This window comes from Vombatus ursinus, unplaced genomic scaffold (genome assembly GCF_900497805.2).
Source record: "Vombatus ursinus unplaced genomic scaffold, bare-nosed wombat genome assembly UNPS02005659.1, whole genome shotgun sequence".
Taxonomy (NCBI): Eukaryota; Metazoa; Chordata; class Mammalia; order Diprotodontia; family Vombatidae; genus Vombatus; species Vombatus ursinus.
The window spans coordinates 19,700,002-19,718,842 of NW_020945437.1; the positions used below are offsets into that span (position 1 = coordinate 19,700,002).

Sequence of the window (18,841 nt, forward strand, 5' to 3'; positions counted from 1 at the left end):
GTTGTCTGTCATACACACATGTATGTCTATCACATACACACCCTATATATGTATGTGTGCGTGTGTGGGTATGCATGTACACGTACACATATACATACACACGCACACACACACCCTCAATGGAATCTCTGCTTTCAAGTCCTTCAGAACAAAGTCACTTGGTACCACTCCATCATCCCTTTGTCTCAAAATGAAAAAAGTAGCGAACTCTGCCCCTGGGGACTTCTTTCCCAGCCCAATAACAGGGTCTCTCCTCCTCCTTAACAGAGAACTGAGCAACTGCCCCTAAATTCATCTCCTGATTAGGTCACTAATAACAATGATGGCTTTCAAGATTTTGAGGTTTAAAAAGCACTTTATACATATTATTTCATTTGATAGAAAGTAATTACATAATGCTTAAAGACTTGCAAAGAGTTTTATGATGAGATGATAATCACAATGAGAGCTTAGCACAATGCCTGGTACATAGTCAGCACCATATTCTGTAAATGGTAACTATGATGATGATGATGATGATGATGATGATGATGATGATGATGATGATTATATCCCCACAACAACTTTGTGAGATTGATGCTGTTATCAGAGGGAGAGAGAAGCAGAGATAAGAAAGTTAAATTAAGAAAGGAGAGACAGAGAGAGACAGAGAGAAGGGGGAAGGGAAGGGAGAAAGAAGGGATAAAGAGAGACAGAAGAGAAGAGAGAAATAGGAGTAGATAGAGAAATAGAAGGAGGGAGGAAGGAAAGAGGCAGAGGAGAGAGAGAAGATACAAAGAAGGGAGAGACAAAGACAAAAAGAGAGACCCAGAGAGAATGAGCATCATTGGGGTGTTATTCAGGAAAGGTAACAAGGAATTAAAGCTTCAGGATTTCAAATATAGCCCATAGGGAGGTCACAACGCTCATGAAAGATCACTAGACTAAGAAGCAGGAAAAGTGGGTTCAAGTGCCACCTCTGGCCCTAACTATGGAATCCTGGGCAAACTGGTCCTCATATTGAAGTACTTATTATGTTAGATCTTGGTCTCTGCCATAGGGATATGAAGACAGATGTGACAAAATTCCTGCTGTGAAGGGACTTATAACAATGCAGGGGTTCCTGACCTGGGGTTCCCAGGCCCACAAAGGATCAAAGGACAGATTTCAGGGGGTCCCTGAACTTGTATAGGAAAACAGCTAAATTTCTATATCACTATAAGATAGTGAGGAAAGGGAATAAGCATTTATAAAATAGTGCCTACTATGTGCCAGGCACTTTGTTAAGCATTTTTTACAAATATTGTTTCATTTGATCCTCACAACAACCCAAGGAGATAGGTGCTATAGCTATCCCTATTTTACAGCTGAGGAAACTGAGGCAAACAGAAGTTAAGTGCTTTGCCCATAGTCACATAGCTAGCAAGTATCTGAGGCTGGATCCTAACTCAGGTCTTCCTGATTCGAGGCCCAGCTCTCTATCCACTGAGCTACCAACTTCCTCTATAAATAATTGGTTTTCTTTGTAATCCTCTATATTGACTGTCAAAGAGGTGTCAAAATAAAAAATAAAATAAAAAAATAAAAGGTTAAGGTCCCCTGATCTGATGGGACTTACTGAGGAATTGAATGATAGGATGAAAAGTCGGGCTGATCACACAGTGAAAGGAAGGGATGGCAGGTAGACAGCGAGAGGGCTCTGCGGATAGCCTCTCGATATCAGAAGTTGAGGGAGGCATCCGGCATGGTGGATGGACTCCTTATGTCAATTTCACAGGAGGACTTGGACAAAAGTCACTTGGGATAGGCTGGCAAGGATGGGTTTTGCTACAGGAAACTTCCAAATAAAAAAACAAATCCATTTCAGTATTTGAGTATTAATAAAACAAGGAACTGAATTCCCTTCTTTCTCACTCTGATAATCTATGAATCTCTGGTCTTGGTGCCCAGGGCTGTTTTTGTGACTTCCGTGAGCTCTGTGGGAGTTGTGTCTGCAAGATCTGAACCGCAGGGGGTGGCTGAGTTCTGTCTGTCTGTGTTCCAGGAGACTAGAGGTCCCTGGGGAGCCTCCATCAATCTTATTTCTCTCCGGACTATAGGAGTGAGCTGAAAACAAGATCAGCATTCCTAAGGGCACGGCTTAGCATGATGCATGAGTCCCAAAGCTCAGGAGCCCTGCATGGACTTTACTATAGCCTGCTGAGGCATTTGCTTCTCTCACCTGCAAAGCACAAGAAACCCAATATGGGAAGGAAACTATACGTGATGGATGAGCCCCTAGCCCAGGGCAGGGGTGGGGGTGGGAAGCAATTGGCATAGAGTCACATAATGGGAAGATCCCTGAGCTTGGAGTACAGAGGCTTGGTCTCAGGACCTGATTCTCTAACTTAGCGAGTGGCTTTTGATAGTCACTTGCTTGCTATCTTTAGTCTTCAATAAGTGCATTGGTCTTGATGCGCTTTAACAGGGCTTCTTAATGTTTTGTGTCATATTCCCTTTAGCAACTTGGTAAAGCTTACTACTGACCCTTCTCAGAATAATCATGTTTTTCAATAATTAAAGGAAATGCTCAATTTCAGTTAGGGATGAGTGATAATTTAAAAAAAAAGTCATTCATGTTCACAGATCCTTTGACATCTACCCATGAACTCCCTGGGAGGGTGAGGCAGCCAGGGACCCCAAGTGAAGAACCCTTGATCTGTAGCTGTACTTTCAGGCTAAGGTTCATGTCTAAGTCCAAAATCGTAACAGCCTGCAGGGCACAGCTTATGCCTCCCCAACTCCAGGGCTCCCTTAAGCACTCAAACCCACAATGCACTTTCCCTTCATTTTTACTCTCCTCTAGCACCTAGAGTTTGAATCATAATATTAAGCCTACATATGTAGAGTGTTTCAAGGTTTAAAAATTGCTTTCCTCAAAACAAATCTATGGAGGGGGGTGATGAAGGGAGGGGGAGAGATTGGGGGAGGGAGAGAGAGAAAGTGAGAGAAAGGGAAGGAAGGAAAGAGAGAGAGAGAGAGAAGGAGAGAAATTGAAAGAAAGGGGGAAGGGGAGGGAAGAGGAGAGGGATGGAGGGAAGGAGAGAGGGAGAATGGGAGAAAGAGAAGGAGAGAGAGAGATTAAAGGAAAGAGGAGGAAGGGGAGGGGAGAGGAGAGGGAGGGAGAGAGAGGATAGAGAGGGAGAAGAGAGGAGGGAGGGAAGGGGAGGGAGGGAAGGGGAAGGGAGAGAAAGAGAGAATAGAAGGAGAGAGAGGGAAGGAGGGAGGGAATGGGGGAAAAGAAGAGAGGAGAGGAGAGGGGAGAAAAGAGGGAAATAATTTTCTCTATTTTTATAGACAATAAAAGTGAAGCTTAAAGGTAGCAGCTTCCCCACGGTCATACAGCTAATAAATGCTAATATATGCCAGTGCTCCAGCTGGATTATATATTATCTTGCACTGTTCACTCATTGTTCCTTCTGAGAACGACTGTCTCTCCAGCTAAAGCATCTATTCCTTGGCTGGCAATACTTCTAATACTTAATTTGTTGAGGACTTGTTGATCTTCCCCAGTTTTAATGTGACTCTTGGCAGAGACAGAGCAGCCTAATGGAAAGAGAACTGTTTCTGGGGATAGGAGATTCAAGTTTAGTTCCAGGATTAGGATCCAATTTCCAGCCCCATGACTCTGGGCAAGTCCACTTGCCACTTAGCCTCTGGGATGCCTAATGGAGAAGGAAGAAGAGGTAAGAAAAAAGGAAAAGAGTTGTGGGGAAGTCTGAAATTTCATTTTGGACAACAATGCCTAAGAAGGCTGAGGCCAAAATGAAGAGGGCCTCAAGTGCCAGACTGACGTGTTGGGATTTCTCCGACAGGCTATGGGGAGCCATTGAGGGTTCTTGAGCAGGATGATTACCCAATAAGGACTCAGATTTATTTACCACTTTAAAATTTCTAAAGCCTATCTTGCAACAACCCTGTTAGGTAGAGTGAGTATTGCCATCCCTATTTTAGAGAGGAAAAAACAGAGGTGAAGTGATATGTCCATAAATACAAAGCTAGTCAATGTTCAATGGCAGATTCAAACCTTTTGGAATGGACGCCAACAGCACTCTGCCCAGTTGCCTCTAATGTGGTTGTGCTCTGTGCATTAATAAGTTTACTCTGGCAGTGCAGACAGGATGCACTAAGAAGGCAAGAGCCTGGAGACAGAGATACCAGTCAGTAGACTGTTAACATAGTACAGTTATCCCTTCCACATCTCGACTTTCCCCATTGTGCTTTTGATATATCTAGAGCCGACATAAGAAATTAAATGGGAATTGGGTAATGACCAGCTTTGACAGACTTAACTCTTCTCAGCAATATAAAGGATCTAAGACAATTTTAAAAGACTCATGATGGAAAATGCTATCCACATCTGAATGCAGATCGAAGCATACTGTTTTCACTTTTTGTTTTGGTTTCTTCTTTCTCATGGTTTTTCCCTTTGGTTCTAATTCTTCTTTAACCAACATGACTAATGTGGAATTATGTTTAATAGGATTGTACATGTATGGCCTATATCAGATTGCATGCCATCTTGGGGATGGGGGAGCAGAGGGAGGGGGAGAAAATTTAGAACTCAAATCTTACAGAAGTGAATGTTGAAAACTAAAAACAAATAAAAAAATAAAATTTTTAAAAAATTAAATGGGAATTTTGGGAGAGTTTTGCAGAAGCTGCAGATGACACATGAAGGCCAGCAGACAACACAGAGCCCACAACCAAATATTTTAACCCAAATTTTACAATAACATACTGTAAACACCCCATAAAAGAAAAAGAAAAAATTCAGACTTCTTCTCTGGTACAAAGGGAGGGTGAAAAAATTTTACATGGACTTTCCAGATTGCAGGGACACCGGGTTCCTAACCCCCACAATGTGGAAGGGATCACTATAGAAGAAGAGTAATAATGATGGCTAGGAGGGGAGAAGTTAAAGAGGGAAGGAAGAGGAGGGGAGGAGAGGAGAGGACGAAAGTTACATCCAGGCAGATTTCAATTCAATATAAAGGAAACTTCCCAAAAAATTAGAGCTGTCTGAAAATAGAGCCAGCTCCTCGAGGTGGTAAATGAGCGTCCTGTCACTGGCATGTTCAAGTTTACTGAGAGCAAATATGAGAGCAAGATTACACATCAAACCTCTAACAGTGGAATTTCTGGCAGCGTGACAGGCCAGTGGAGGAAGCATGAAGGAAGAAGGCTTTTTAATACCACATCATCCCTGCCAACTAAGGGGCTGGTCATTTAGAAACTAGGGTCTCTGCAGACAAGAAAGGCCCCACAACCTTAGACACACACACACACACACACACACACACACACACACACACACCCAAAGTCAAGCTAAGAGAAATCAGACCCTGAAGAATTGCTTACTTATTAGCTGTGTAAGTTCAAACAAATCACCTGTCCCTCTCTGAATCTCAATTTCCTCACCAATAAAATGAGGGGGTTGGACCGGAAGATCTGTAGGCCTCCTTTCAATTTTAAATACTCAAGCCCTGTGAATGGAGATGGATGTCAAGGGCTGTCTTTCTTCTTCTGGAGGGACAGGGCAGCTACTGTAACTCCTTAGCTCACAAAAGGCTGCAGACTGATACTATTACCTTGATCAAGACAACACGCCCATTCTTAGCTGCCCTACTACTGTCAGGACAAAGTCTAGCTCTGGAGAGGAAGTGAAGATCGGAGTCCATCTTAGAAGGGGTAGACGTTTTTTGTGGTTGTGTGTGTGCAGCTGGTTTTTATAAACTACACATACATATGTACATATTTGTGTACATGAATACACAAGTGTATGCATGCATACCAACATAAGTGTGTGTATACACAGATATATATTTGTATGTGTTGTGCGTTGTGGTACTGTACGTAGGCTTGTGCGGATGTTTGTACATGAGTATAAGGACGCTTGAGTAAGTGTACAGAAATACTTTGTATTACTACATGTAGCGAGTCTATGTGGGGAGGGAGGCATGGAGGAATAGGAACATTTGTAGACATGTGTAGGTCTGGGGGGGAGGACAATGTCATAGAATCATAGATGGAAGGGCCATTCTAGGTCATCCAGTCTAATTCCTACATTTTACAGCTGAAGAAACTGAGGCCAAGAAGAATTAAGTGACTGGCCCAACGTCACAGAGGTAGTAAGTGGCACAGTCTGGATTTGAACCCAGGCCCCCTAACACTAAATCCCGTGTTCTTTCTACTGTACCTCACTGTGGATATGGACATATCTAGAGGTGGCATATGTGGGTGAGTGGGTATGCATCAATGTGGAGGGATACATGTATGAGCATGCAAATGTATGGGGAGGTACAGATATGTGAAAAGTATGGGAGAGTCTAGGTATGTGAAAGGGTATGAAAGATGCAGGGGTGGAGGTTCGGGTGAGGGTGTCATTGTGCCTTCTTGGTCAAGGTCACCTTCTTGGGGCAACTAGGTGGTGCATTGGATAGAGCACCTGCCCTGAAGTCAGGAGGACCCGAGTTCTAATTCGGTCTCGGACACCTGATACTTACTAGCTGTCTGACCTGGGCAAGTCACTTAACCCCATTTCCTCACCAGAAAAAAAAAAGTGTCACCTTCTTGTCTTGTCTTATCCCTTCTCAGGATATTAGGAAAATAGGACTTTTTAAACACCAAAAAAGCTTTCATAATACAGACGTCACAGAGGGACAGCTGTAGTGAGACGTGAAACAGAACTTCCAAACAGTCATAAAAACAGACTCATACAGAAGAAAAACGGAAGTGAGAACAAGCGTGATCCCATCTTGGAAGGATGAATGGAATCCAGGTCACCTCCTGGCTTGAAGGTACCTGTACCTCTGTGTGTATGTGTGTGTGTGTGTGTGTGTGTGTGTGTGTGTGTGTGTACATACATGCGCATGCACATGGATGTTTGTGGGTATCTGTCTAATCTGAGAATTGTGTGTGCTCACATATATGTCTGAGGATATGGATGGCGGCTCTACATGTTCTCAACACACTTTCTTGGCTCAATGGAAAGAGCACAGGAATGCAAGTCAGACTACCTAAGCCAAGGGTTCTTAATCTAGTGCCCATGGACCCCCATCAGTTTTAGGGGGGTGGGGAAAAAAACCACATCTTATCTCATTGGCTGTCCCCCAGACCTGGAATTCTCCCCCTCATCATCTCCATTTTCTGGCTTCCCTGGTTTGCTTCAAGTCCCAAAGCAAATCCCATCTCCTACAGGAAGCTTTTCCCTATCCCCCTTAATGCTACTGCCTTCCCTCTGTTGGTTATCTCCAATGTATCCTAAGTGTGTGTGTATGTGTGTGTGTGTAACATATATTATATATACATATATATGAAATATATTTGCATACATAGCTTATTTGTACATAGTTTTTTGCCTGCTGTTTTCCCCATTAGACTGTGAGCTCTTTAAGCACAGGGACTATCTTTTGCCTTTCTTTGTATCGCTAACATTTAACACTATGCCTGGTACACAGTAGGTGCTTAATACTATTGCACTAAAAGAAATGATGAGCAGGTAGATTTCTGAAAAACCTGTAAAGACTTACATGAACTGATGCTGGGGGAAGTGAGCAGGAGAACATTGTACACAGTAACAACATGGTACAATGACCAGCTTTGATAGACTGGCTATTCCCAGTAATACAATGATCCAAGACATCTCCAAAAGACTCACAATGAAAAATGCTATCCACATCCAGAGAAAGAACTATGGAGTCTGAATGCAGATCAAAGCATGCTATTTTCACTTTCTTTTGTTATTTTTTTCACATGTTTTTTTTCTTTTGTTCTATTTTTCTTTTACAACATGACTAATGTGGAAATATGTTTTACATGATTGCATGTGTATAACCTATATCAGACTGCTTGCCATGGGGGGAAAGGGGAGGGAAGGAGGAAGGAAGAAAAATTTGGAGCTCAAAAATCTTTCAAAAAAATTAATGTTGAAAATTGTCTTTACAAGTAACTGAAAACGTAAAGTACTATTAAATAAATTAAATGAAAAATAAAATATCTGTTGACTTGAAACATTTCTTTCAAATATTTAAAAACTTCATATTGGGGGCAACTAGGTGTCACAAGTACTGGCCCTGGAGTCAGGAGGACCTGAGTTCAAATCCAGTTTCAAACTGTTACTAGCTATGTAACCCTGAGCAAGTCACTTAACCCTGATTGCCTCCAAAACGAAAACAAAAACATTATTCTGCAAAGGGGCCCACAGACTTCACTTAGTCTGCCACTATTTAAGAGCCCTTGACCTAGGCTCTAGACCCAGCTGATGTCACCAACTCATTGTGTGACTTTAGACAATTCACCTTATTCCTCTGAGTCTTGTCTTTCCTATCTGTCAAATGAGCACAGACTCACTGAATCCAAGAATGTCATCCCTGGAAAAGCCCATCTCATTCAACCCCTTCATTCTGGGCAAAGCGGAGCCAAGAAAGGGAGAGTGAATCAGCAAAGGCCACAAGACAAGTTAGGGACAAAGCCAGAACTAGAACACAGGTTTCCCGATTGCCAGGCTGGTCAGTATTCATTCCATCACACACCGTTGAACTCTCATGTTAATTCCTGCCCTACCTACTTCACAGAGCCTTGAGGACCATGCACAAGTAATGATTTCTCAACATCATTATTCCTGCCTGGGTGCCAGGACCTGAACGAAGATATAATACACCTTTCAACCTGGAGGCTCTAGCTCAGGCACTGAGTTCTCTGAACTAGATAAACACCAAAGGGAGCTGAGCATCTCCTGAGTCCTGGTGCTAACAATCCTAGCCATGTGACACTGGCCAAGTCATTAACTCTCTGAGCCTTTCTACATCTATGAAATGGAGCCAATAATCCTCACCCTCCCTACTTCAACGGTTGCTGCAGGGAGAGCCCCAAGTTTTTTTTTTTTGGCGTAAGGGGAAGGGGGGTGAGGAGCAGGCTAGACCTGTAATTCCATCAGTGTAAGGAAATACTGAGGGAAGAATTCCCTCTACCCTTGCAGAATGACATCAGCTGAGCCACTTACCACCTAAGAGAAATGCCTGAAGATACTGAGAAGTTAAGTGAGAGACTTGCCCAGAATCTCACAACCAGTATGCTTCAGAGGTGACACTTGGACCCAGGTCTTGTGGATTCAAAAGCTGAAACAGTATCCAATCTGTCAGGTTGCCTCTCAACAGTTATTACAATTATCTCATTTTTCCCATCACCACCATCACTATCACCATCACCATCAATATCATCATCATCATCATCATCATCTGTACCAAGATCCTATCTGACCTAGAGTTAGGGAGAAACAGGAAAGGGTTAAACAGGTTCTCTGAGGGATACCCCCTGGCACAGACACTCAGCTCCTGCCCCACTACCCTGCTGCGAATCTGCCCAGCTCCCTCCTCCCACGTGCTGTCTCCACTCCAGGCTGTCCTTTCCCGCCTAAGCAACAACCCTCATCCATCCATCCCTTCTTTCATCAGGAATTACCTCCTCCAGGAAGCCTCCTCTGCCCAGCCCCACCTCAAGCTAGTTGTTTCCATGCAGTTTTTTTTTGCCAGCTGTGACCACGCTCACACACTTACTTATGTGTGCCCACAACATGCAATGCAGCCCCACAACACTTCAGAGTAAGCCTGGGCTCAATTAAAATGCAATTGGGAAATATTTAACAAAATAAATAATAATAGAATAGAATATAGATAATATTAAAATATGGTTTTTACATGCTTATCACTGGCTGTCAAATGGGCCTGACAAATTCCTTAACCTGGCATTCAAGACCCTCTACAATCTGGCCCAAAATTTCATTCAGGGCATGCAAGGTGAGGTCCCCACCACTGGAGGCCTTCCATCAGAAACAGGCTGGCTCCTTGACAGGAAGGTCAGAGAGAACTCCTATTCAATTACAAGTTGGAGCAGATAACCTCTGCGGTGCCTTCTAGTTTTGAGAGTCTGTGGGTTCTCTTGAGATACTTCTTTAGTGCAGCTAGGATAGAGTGCCTGGCCTGGAGTCAGGAAGACCTAAGTTGGAATCCAGCTTCAGGCCCTTACTAGCTGTGTGACCCTGGGCAAGTCACTTAACCCTGTTTGCCCCAGTTTCTTCATCTGCAAAAAGAGCTGGAAAAGGAAATAGCAAACCACTTCACTTTCTCTGCCAAGAAAACCCAAATGGGGTCACAAAGAGTCAGACTTCAATGAAACAACTGAAAAACAAGTATAACTATGGAAAGTCACTTGCCATCCGCCTCACCAGTAAAATGGAGACAATCCCACTGGCACTGCCTACCTCAATTTCAATCTAAAACCACACCATGTGATGTTTAACAAACGTTCGACTGAACTGTCTTTCTACAAATGTGTTATCATTACAATATTCAGAGAAGAAGCCGTTTCCTTAGCAGCCTCCCTTCCCCTTCCACTGAATATACAGCATCTTTGGCCAAAGTCCAATGGCTTGCATGAGACGATCATTTGTATAATACAATTTGAGAGGCACCAGTAGTCCCTATCACACTCCTTCCTCCTTCCCCCAAAATCTACACCATCCCTAGCCTATTGCTGATGCCTGAAATTCTACCATTAGAGATGAATTCTTTTGGCTAAAGAAAAACACAAGAATCCATGGGAAGAATGTTGGGCAGCAAATGGTTCATACCACAGTATCAGGCCCTAGGCCCAGAATGGCATAGGAAGCAACAAAGCCCTTTGAAAAGAATAAGAAGGAAGCTTACCTGGTACAGCCCAGTGGAAAAAGCGGACCTGGGAGGCAGGGGATCAAGGTTTGGGTCCCTGCTCTGCCATTCACTTACCATGTAGCCTCTCTAGGCCCTGGGCTCATCACCTATCAAATAAGTGGGGGTGGCAAAAGTGGGGGGGGAGGATGAGATGGGGACTTGGCTGTGCCCTGTAACAACAGCTCCTTCCCATTATGACAATCTAGGACTCTATGACTGTAGCCGGGAGGGCAAGGTCTGTGCAGCATCAATCTTTGTATTCCCAGCACCAAGCACTAGATTCAGTCTCTAAGTGCTTGATAAATGCACTTTGTTGAAGTGAATTAAATTATTGACCAGGACAGGGAGAGCTTTCTGAGGGAAGAGCTAAATAGCCAGAAAGAATTCAATCGTGTCAAAGAAATTAGAAATCATTATTCAATTTAATTCAATTACCACTTAGGAAGTGCCTACTGTGTGCCAGGCGCTGTCCTAGGTGCTGGGGAAACAAAGTCAAAAAATGAAACCGTCTCTGCTTTCAAAGTACTTACACCCAGTGGGGATACATGCACACAGAGGAGTGGATACAAAATATATACAAGGTAAATGTAAAAGTATTTGTCAGGGAGGGTCTTACCAGTAACAGCCTTATTTATGTTAGAGGCTGTACCTGATCTGAACTCTGAACTAGGAAGGGATTCTAGAAAGGAGAGGTGAGAAAAAAGGGGTATCCCAGACATAGGAAATACATACAAAAGCATGGAGGTGGATAGAATGTCATGTATAGGGAACAGTAGGGAAAATAGTTTGGAATACAAAGTACGTAAGGGGTAGGAAAGGGAATTAAGTCTGGAAAGATAGGTTGGAGCCAGAAGGAGAAGGGCTTTCCATGCTGGGCCATTGGAGCTTGTCATTTATCCTACAGGCAACAGGGAAGACGAAACTGAAGCTTCATGAGCAGGAAAGTGACAAAGGGTCATAGGACTCTTTTAGAGCAGTTTTAGAGCTGAAAGGGACTTTCAAGGGTCACTTGAATATGTCTTTTTTTATTAATTTATTTATTTTTAATTTTCAACATTCACTTCCACAAGATTTTGAGTTCCAAATTTTCTCCCCATTTCATCCCTCCCCCCACCCCAAGACAATGTGCATTCTGTACACCCCTTCCCCTAATCTGCCCTCCCTTCTATCTCCCCCACACCTTCTCTTATCCTCTTCCCCTTCTATTTTCCTGTAGGGCAGGACAGATTTTTATACCCCACTGTCTGTATATCTTATTTCCCAGTTGCATGTGAAAACAATTTTTAACATTTGTTTTTAAAACTTTGGGTTCCAAATTCTCTCCCTTCCTCCCTCCCCATCCACCCTCATTGAGATGGCAAACAACTCGATTCAGGTTATACATGTGCAGTCATGCAAAACACTTCCATAGTAGTCATGTTGTAAAAAACTAACTATATTTCCCTTCATCTTATCCTGCCCCCCCGTTTATGAATTTAAGTCGACTCCAACATTTACCAGCTGTGTAACCATTAACAAGACACTTCATCTCTCTCAGCCTCAGTTTTCCTCATTTGTAAAATGAAGATAATATTTGCAACACCACCTTTATAGGGTGTTTATGAGGATGGTAAGAAACTTGATATAGAAATATGTGCTCTTAATTATTATTATGAGCAGAATGACACAACAGAAAGAGTACTGGCTCTGAATCAAAGGACCCAGGTTCAAATCCAGTCTCTGATGTGTACTGCTTGTGACTTTGGGCAAGAAATACTATCTTTAGGCCTCAGTCTCCTCATCTGCAAAATGGGGAGGGTTAGCCTAGACTTAGATAATTTCATAGTCTTCAAGACTATGATTCTATTAAGAGCCTTTATAGCCCTTAATATTCAATGCCCTAAAATCCCTTACAGTTCAGACATTCTCAGTCCTCCGTCCTACCATTCCGTATTCTAAGGCCACTTTCATCTCAAGGATACTTAGATTCTTTGAAACTTCCAGGTCAGCAAAAGAACTTGGCCATTCTCTTAAGCAGAAGGGCTTTCTGTTAACAAAAGACTTTCCACATATATGTATGTGTATATACATATATATACATACATACACAAACACACATATATACATATGTGTGTATATGGATAGGACTGAAGGGCAGACCTCAATTTCTCTTTTAAGTCAATTGAATTCAACAAATATTATTCAGTGCCTACTAAATACACGTAGAAACAAATTGCACAACAAATTTTGCCTCAAGAAGATGACATTTTATTCCTTCAGGCCAAGTTCCACAAAGAGACTAAAAAAGGCCATAGACCTCTGCTTCCAACCTATCTGGATCTTTCTTAGTACAGCCAGAGTAATGCATTTGAAGGAATCAACTTCAACGAACACCTTAGAATATTATTGTTGCTGTTCAGTCATTTTAGTAATGTCCGACTCTTTTTGATGCCATCTTAGGGTTTTTGTGGCAGAGATACTGATTTGCCATTTCCTTCTCCAGCTCATCTTACAGATGAGGAAACTGAGGAAAACAGAGTTAAGTGACTTGCCCAGGGTCACTCAGCTAGTAAGTGTCTGAGGCTAGATTTGAATTCAGATCTTTCTGACTCCAGGTCAGATAGGTCTACCAGATGTGTTTCTAAGCTACAAGGGACAGGGGTTCTAACAAATAAATCCCATAGTGATTAGATTTTGTTAGGAGGGGAGGATGGAGAACAATAGTGGGGAAGGAATGGGGAGCCCAAATGAATGAAGAGGCATCCCTGGGTAGACCAAGGCAGCATGGGGTGAGGAGGAGAGGAATGAAGATGAGCACACAAAAGAAAGAAAAAGGATCAGAGGATCTGGATCTGGAATGGAGCTTAGAGATTAAAGATTAGCCCCAATTTGTTCTTCTCTCCTGCCCCACCCCCTCTACTTCCAGCAGAAGTTCCACTTCCACAGCATTTAAAGCCAGTCCTCTCGGCTGGGGTGGGGGTGGGGAGGGGGGTTGCAATGCCCAAGCCTTCTTTATCCTTATTTTCCAGAAAAGGAATTCAAGACTCCAAGAGAGGAAATGACTAGCAGTTGGGTTTAGGGGAAAGAATAATGGAATTGGAGTCAGAAGACTTGAGTGCAAATCCTTTCTTGGTCTGTCCCTGTGTGACTTTGGGAAAATCACTGAACCTCTAAGAGCTTTGGTTTCCTGCATATCCATAAAATGAGGAGGCTGGAATGAGTAGCCTCCAAGGGTACTTCCAACTCTGAGTGGGATCTAGACTGGCCCTGGGTCACACCAAGAGACCATTCCATGTTGTATTTCCACCCATTCCAGATCAGACACAATGAGAGAAGGTTGGGAGGGAAGAGGAAGAGGCATTGATTAAAATTCTACCTTGTACTTGGGGTTGCGTATATCTGCTTATCCCAAAAGAAGAATGTGAGCCCCATGAAAGCAGCCCAAGTCTTACTCATCTCTGGTAGAGCTCACTACTAATAAAAAGAATGGCTGCTGTTTTTCTTAATATTTTCTATGTCACAGACTCATTTAGCAATCAGATGGACCCTTTCTCAGAATAATGTTATTAATTGCATGAAATACAAAGATTACAAAGGAAACTATACTGAAATAGTTACCAATATACTTAAAAACTAAGTACACCCGAACCCCAGACATAAAGGAATGTCTCCAAATGACCCATCCAATTCAAGATGAGCTCCTTCCCAAATTGCCTAGGGACAGCTGTTCTTTTCCCCAGGCCCACATAGTACTCCCCCTCTGGAATGCCCCTAATCCTCTCTCCTCTAAAATTGGGTTCCAGTCTCCCTCTCCAGGCATACCTCCCACTACTTTCCCCTCCCACTTCCATGGACTCTCTATTTCAGTCAATCTGGATAGCTCTCTTCTGCGTCTTCTGGTCCCCTCCCCCAAACACAGCCTGTCTTTGTCTTTGCTCATGTCAATATTGCCCCCAAACTCTGCTGTTTGTCAGCATGCTCCTCAAGGCCCAGATCAAAGGCTTCCTCTTCTGTGAAGCCTTCCCCAGTATTTTACCCTGCCCCCATCAATACCACTCCTTCCAGAGCATTCCATAGTCCTCTTAGGCCTTTATCAATTTCTATCATATTTTTCTATCCTTTCCTTAAAGTCCTTATCCAATGCCTCACTGGGCCATGGAAGTGATCCCTAGGTTCTCAAAGGTTTTGCCGCTGAGGTGAAAAGCTCTGGCTGGGTTGTACCAAGCTGGAAAGTCTAGCAATTTAGTCAGTCTGTCAACAAGCATTTATTAGGCACTTATATGGGAGGCACAAGCTAAGTGCAACAGATACCAGCAAAGGCAAAAACACAATCTCTGCCCTCGACGAGGTCATGTTCCAATGGAGGAGAGAATATGCAAATAAGTAGGCATAGACTATATAATATAAATACTATCTAGTTATAATTATTCTGTATATAGTATATGGGAGATAATCTCAGAGGGAAGATGATCGACTATGTGTCTCTTTCATCTGACAACCAGAATAACAAAGCATGGGGAAATATATCATGGAAAAGTTTATCATAAGAAGATTGGCCAACACCGGAGGATGACTTTTTCTGGCTAAAGCAATTTACAAAACCATCTGCTAAGGATCTGAGATCTCTGTCCACACTGATGACATCATAGTTCCCTAGAAGTACTGAAATAAATACACTACTGGATTATAAACTGCATTATGGCAAGACTTTGGTTAGCTATACTTTGTAACCTCATCTCCCTGATCCCAAGGATCAGAGCATAGGGTTTTGCACATAATAGGCACTTTATAAATGTATGCTAAAAGCTATGGAATGTTCAAGAACAAATCCTAGCCATTCTTCAAGGACCCCCTCCTCCATGAAGCCTTCCCAGATCTTTCTCTCCTCTGAATTTTCTATAGCACTTAAGTCTTATCACACGTTTTAGCACACAATGACTAGCCAGATTGAGTTGCCTATAATTATAATTAATATTAATAAAATTAATATTAATTTAATTCTTAATGTTAATACTTAATGCTAATTTATTTTAATAGTATTGTAATTTATTATTTAATAATAAAATTAACAATAATTAAGTCACTATTGATAAAAATTATTAATTAATAATATTCTTATAGTTAGTATTTGTGTAGAAGTTTGAAGTCTACGAAGTACTTTATGTGTTATTTCATTTGATCCTCATAACAGTCCTGAGAGGTAGGTCTCATTTGACAGAAGAGAAAACAGGCACACAGAGTTAAGTGACTTGTCCAAGATCACACAGCTAAGTGTCTGAGGCAGCATTTGTTAACTCAGGTCTTCCTAACTCCAGGTCCAAAACTCAGTCCATTGCACCACCCTGTAGACCAAGTGTACAAACTCCTTGAGGTAGAGACAGCATACATCCACGTACCAGATCTTATATTTCTTTTCCTTCCCTATGTCATACCTACTTACGGCATACAGAAACTTTTAAGGAGTGGCCGTGGCTGGAAGCCATTCAAAGACAGTTCTTCACTGGGTGGGGGACAGGTGAAAAGAGGCAACTTAGCAGAACCCCCTTGAAAAAGGAGATTTCTCAGTGTTGCTCAGAGATAGCTTATTGCTTATGAATTATAGGAGTTAGAGCTAGAAAGGACCATAAAACTTAATGATGGAGCTAAAATACAAGAACATAGAGCATCAGAGCTGAAATGAACCTCAGAACATAAAATGTCACAACTGGAAGAGACCTCAGAACACAGAATTACAGAAATGGAAGTGATCTTTGCACATAAAATGCTAGAAGCTGGAAGAAATCTGAAAGACCATCTGGTCCAATTCCTTCCTTTACTGGGGCATAGAGAAGGCCAATGATTTGGCCAACATCACACAAGGTATAGGCAGTGGAGCTAGAATGTGAACCAGGTTCCCTGGCTCCAAATTCAGTGTTCCCAGATTGCCTAGTAATCTAGCAGACAGCCTGAGGTACGCAGACTCTCTCTCCTGGCATCCCCTAAACAACCATATCAGTCGTTGGATGGAAATAATCAGAGTATAGTGGTTATCCAGTACTTTATAAATGACCTCACGTTAGGTATTTGTGAATTGGATACTCACAACTACCGTCTGGGGTAGCTATTACAGATACTGCTATTATCCCCATTTTACAAATGAAGAACCAACGTCAGGGAGAGGACAGACTTTTTGCCTGGTGACTTAATTCCACTTAGTGATTAAAGTTACATTTGAATCCAGGTCTTTCTGGCTCCAAGTTCAGAGCTCTTTCCCTCTAAAATTAGGGGTTTATGGAGGCTTAGCTTCTAGCCAAGAAGGGAGAGAAAGAAAAGAAGCTTCATCCTTCCTTTAGGGATCAAATCCCTAAAGATGGGGAACCAGGGAGCAGGTGGGCAAAGGAAATTAAGCCTTTAGAAGCACTGAAGGACAAGTGAGGGAGTATCAAGAATAGGAAAAAAGAAGGGTGACTGGCCCAGGGAGGAGAGGTTGTGAGCATGGGATCCCAGAAAAAGCCATGTATTTTTAATTCCTCCCTCCCCCAGACTGGAATAGTACACCACTGCTGTGTCACTTTGAATGAATATAATAGCCGAATAATTCAAGTTTTTCTTCTGGAGGTTGCCAAGTGAGTCTGCTAGGTGGAGAGAGCAGTGGGTATGGAGTAAGGAAGACTGGAGTTCAAATCCAGCCTCAGAAACATACTAGCTGGGTGACCCCCCCCCCCAGGCAAGTCACTTAACTTCTCTCAGCCTCAGTTTTCTTCCATTGTAAAATGAGGATCATAGTAGAACATATTCCACAGGGTTGTTGTGAGGATGAAACTAGAAAATATTTGTAAAAAGTGCTTAGTCAAGTGCCAGGACATAGTAAGTAGGTGCTTAATAAATGAGTTCTCTTCCCCTTCCCTCTTACCTCCAGATAGCCCAGGAGAGTGTAAATACTATTTTTTACCTCTACTTTACAGAACAAGCAACTGAAGCTCAGGAATTTACTTTCCCGGGGTTATACGGCCTCAGGACAGAGATCTGATCACAGGACTCCAGTGTACAATGCAACAGGCCTTCCACTAAACCCACACAAGTCACTTCAGTTCTGTGGGCCTCAGTCTCTTACACGCTCTATAAAATGAGGGGGCTGGGCTCCAGGATCGCTGAGGCTCCTTCCAGCTGTAAATCGTCAGTGGATGGAAGGAGGAGGGGGCAGGGAGGTGGGACTTTTCCTCCATAACTCAAAAGGAGGTCAGAGAAAGGAAAGTAAACAAGGGTGGGGGGAAATGAACACCACCACCAAGGCTCAGCTCCCAGAGCTCCCAGGGGTCTCTGCAGAGGCAGAGAAGGGGGGAGGGGGGAATTTCGGTCATGGTCACGTTCATAACAAAACAAACAGATTCCTTCCTTTGGCCTCCCTCCCCCACACCATGGCCTCCTCCTCAAGGAGGCCCCCTAACAGGGGGAACACTTCCTGGGGTAGGGAGTCATGATTTGGGGTTTCCGTCTTCAAATGACACATACACTCCAGTTCCATCTCTCACAATCTCAGTTACACGCCACCACAGACTTTCACAATCTCACACCACACACTCTCCCAATCTCACATACCACACTCACAGTCTCACACTAACACATCCCTTACTCTCAGTCTCACACTTACAGACCACACATTCACATACACCACACACACACACACACCCCAACCATTTTCAATCTCACACACACCTAGCATCTCTCAGTCTCACACACCACACATGCTCCCTCACAATCTCACTTAAACCCGAATCTCACCCAACACAACTTCACAATTATGCACACACATCAGTCTCACCATATCCATTTTCCACCACTTTTATTCTCCTCCACACCCAAATACAAACCAGATATATACACCATACGCTTATAGAGCAGACTGTTTCCTTTTTGCTTTGTAGCTTTTGCCAAGCACATAGTAGGTGCTTAATAAATGCTTGAATACTTGTTAAATTGACTTTTCCTCAAACACCACACACCCCTTCTCTTGCCAGCCTTCACACACACACACTCTCTGTCTCTCTCAGACACACCCCCATATGCACACTCCCATCATAGGCCACACAGACTATGTATAAACCACTCACACTGACACCACACACTCTGTTTCTCTCAGACACACCCCCAAATAT

General features: G+C 42.9%; 1 protein-coding gene across 3 annotated transcripts in view; it reads right to left on the reverse strand.

Annotated features, from left to right (window-relative positions):
• CAPN5 (calpain 5) overlaps positions 1-18,841 on the reverse strand; it is a 202,145-nt gene that overhangs the window by 133,421 nt on the left and 49,883 nt on the right. The gene's annotated exons all lie outside the window — the stretch shown is intronic.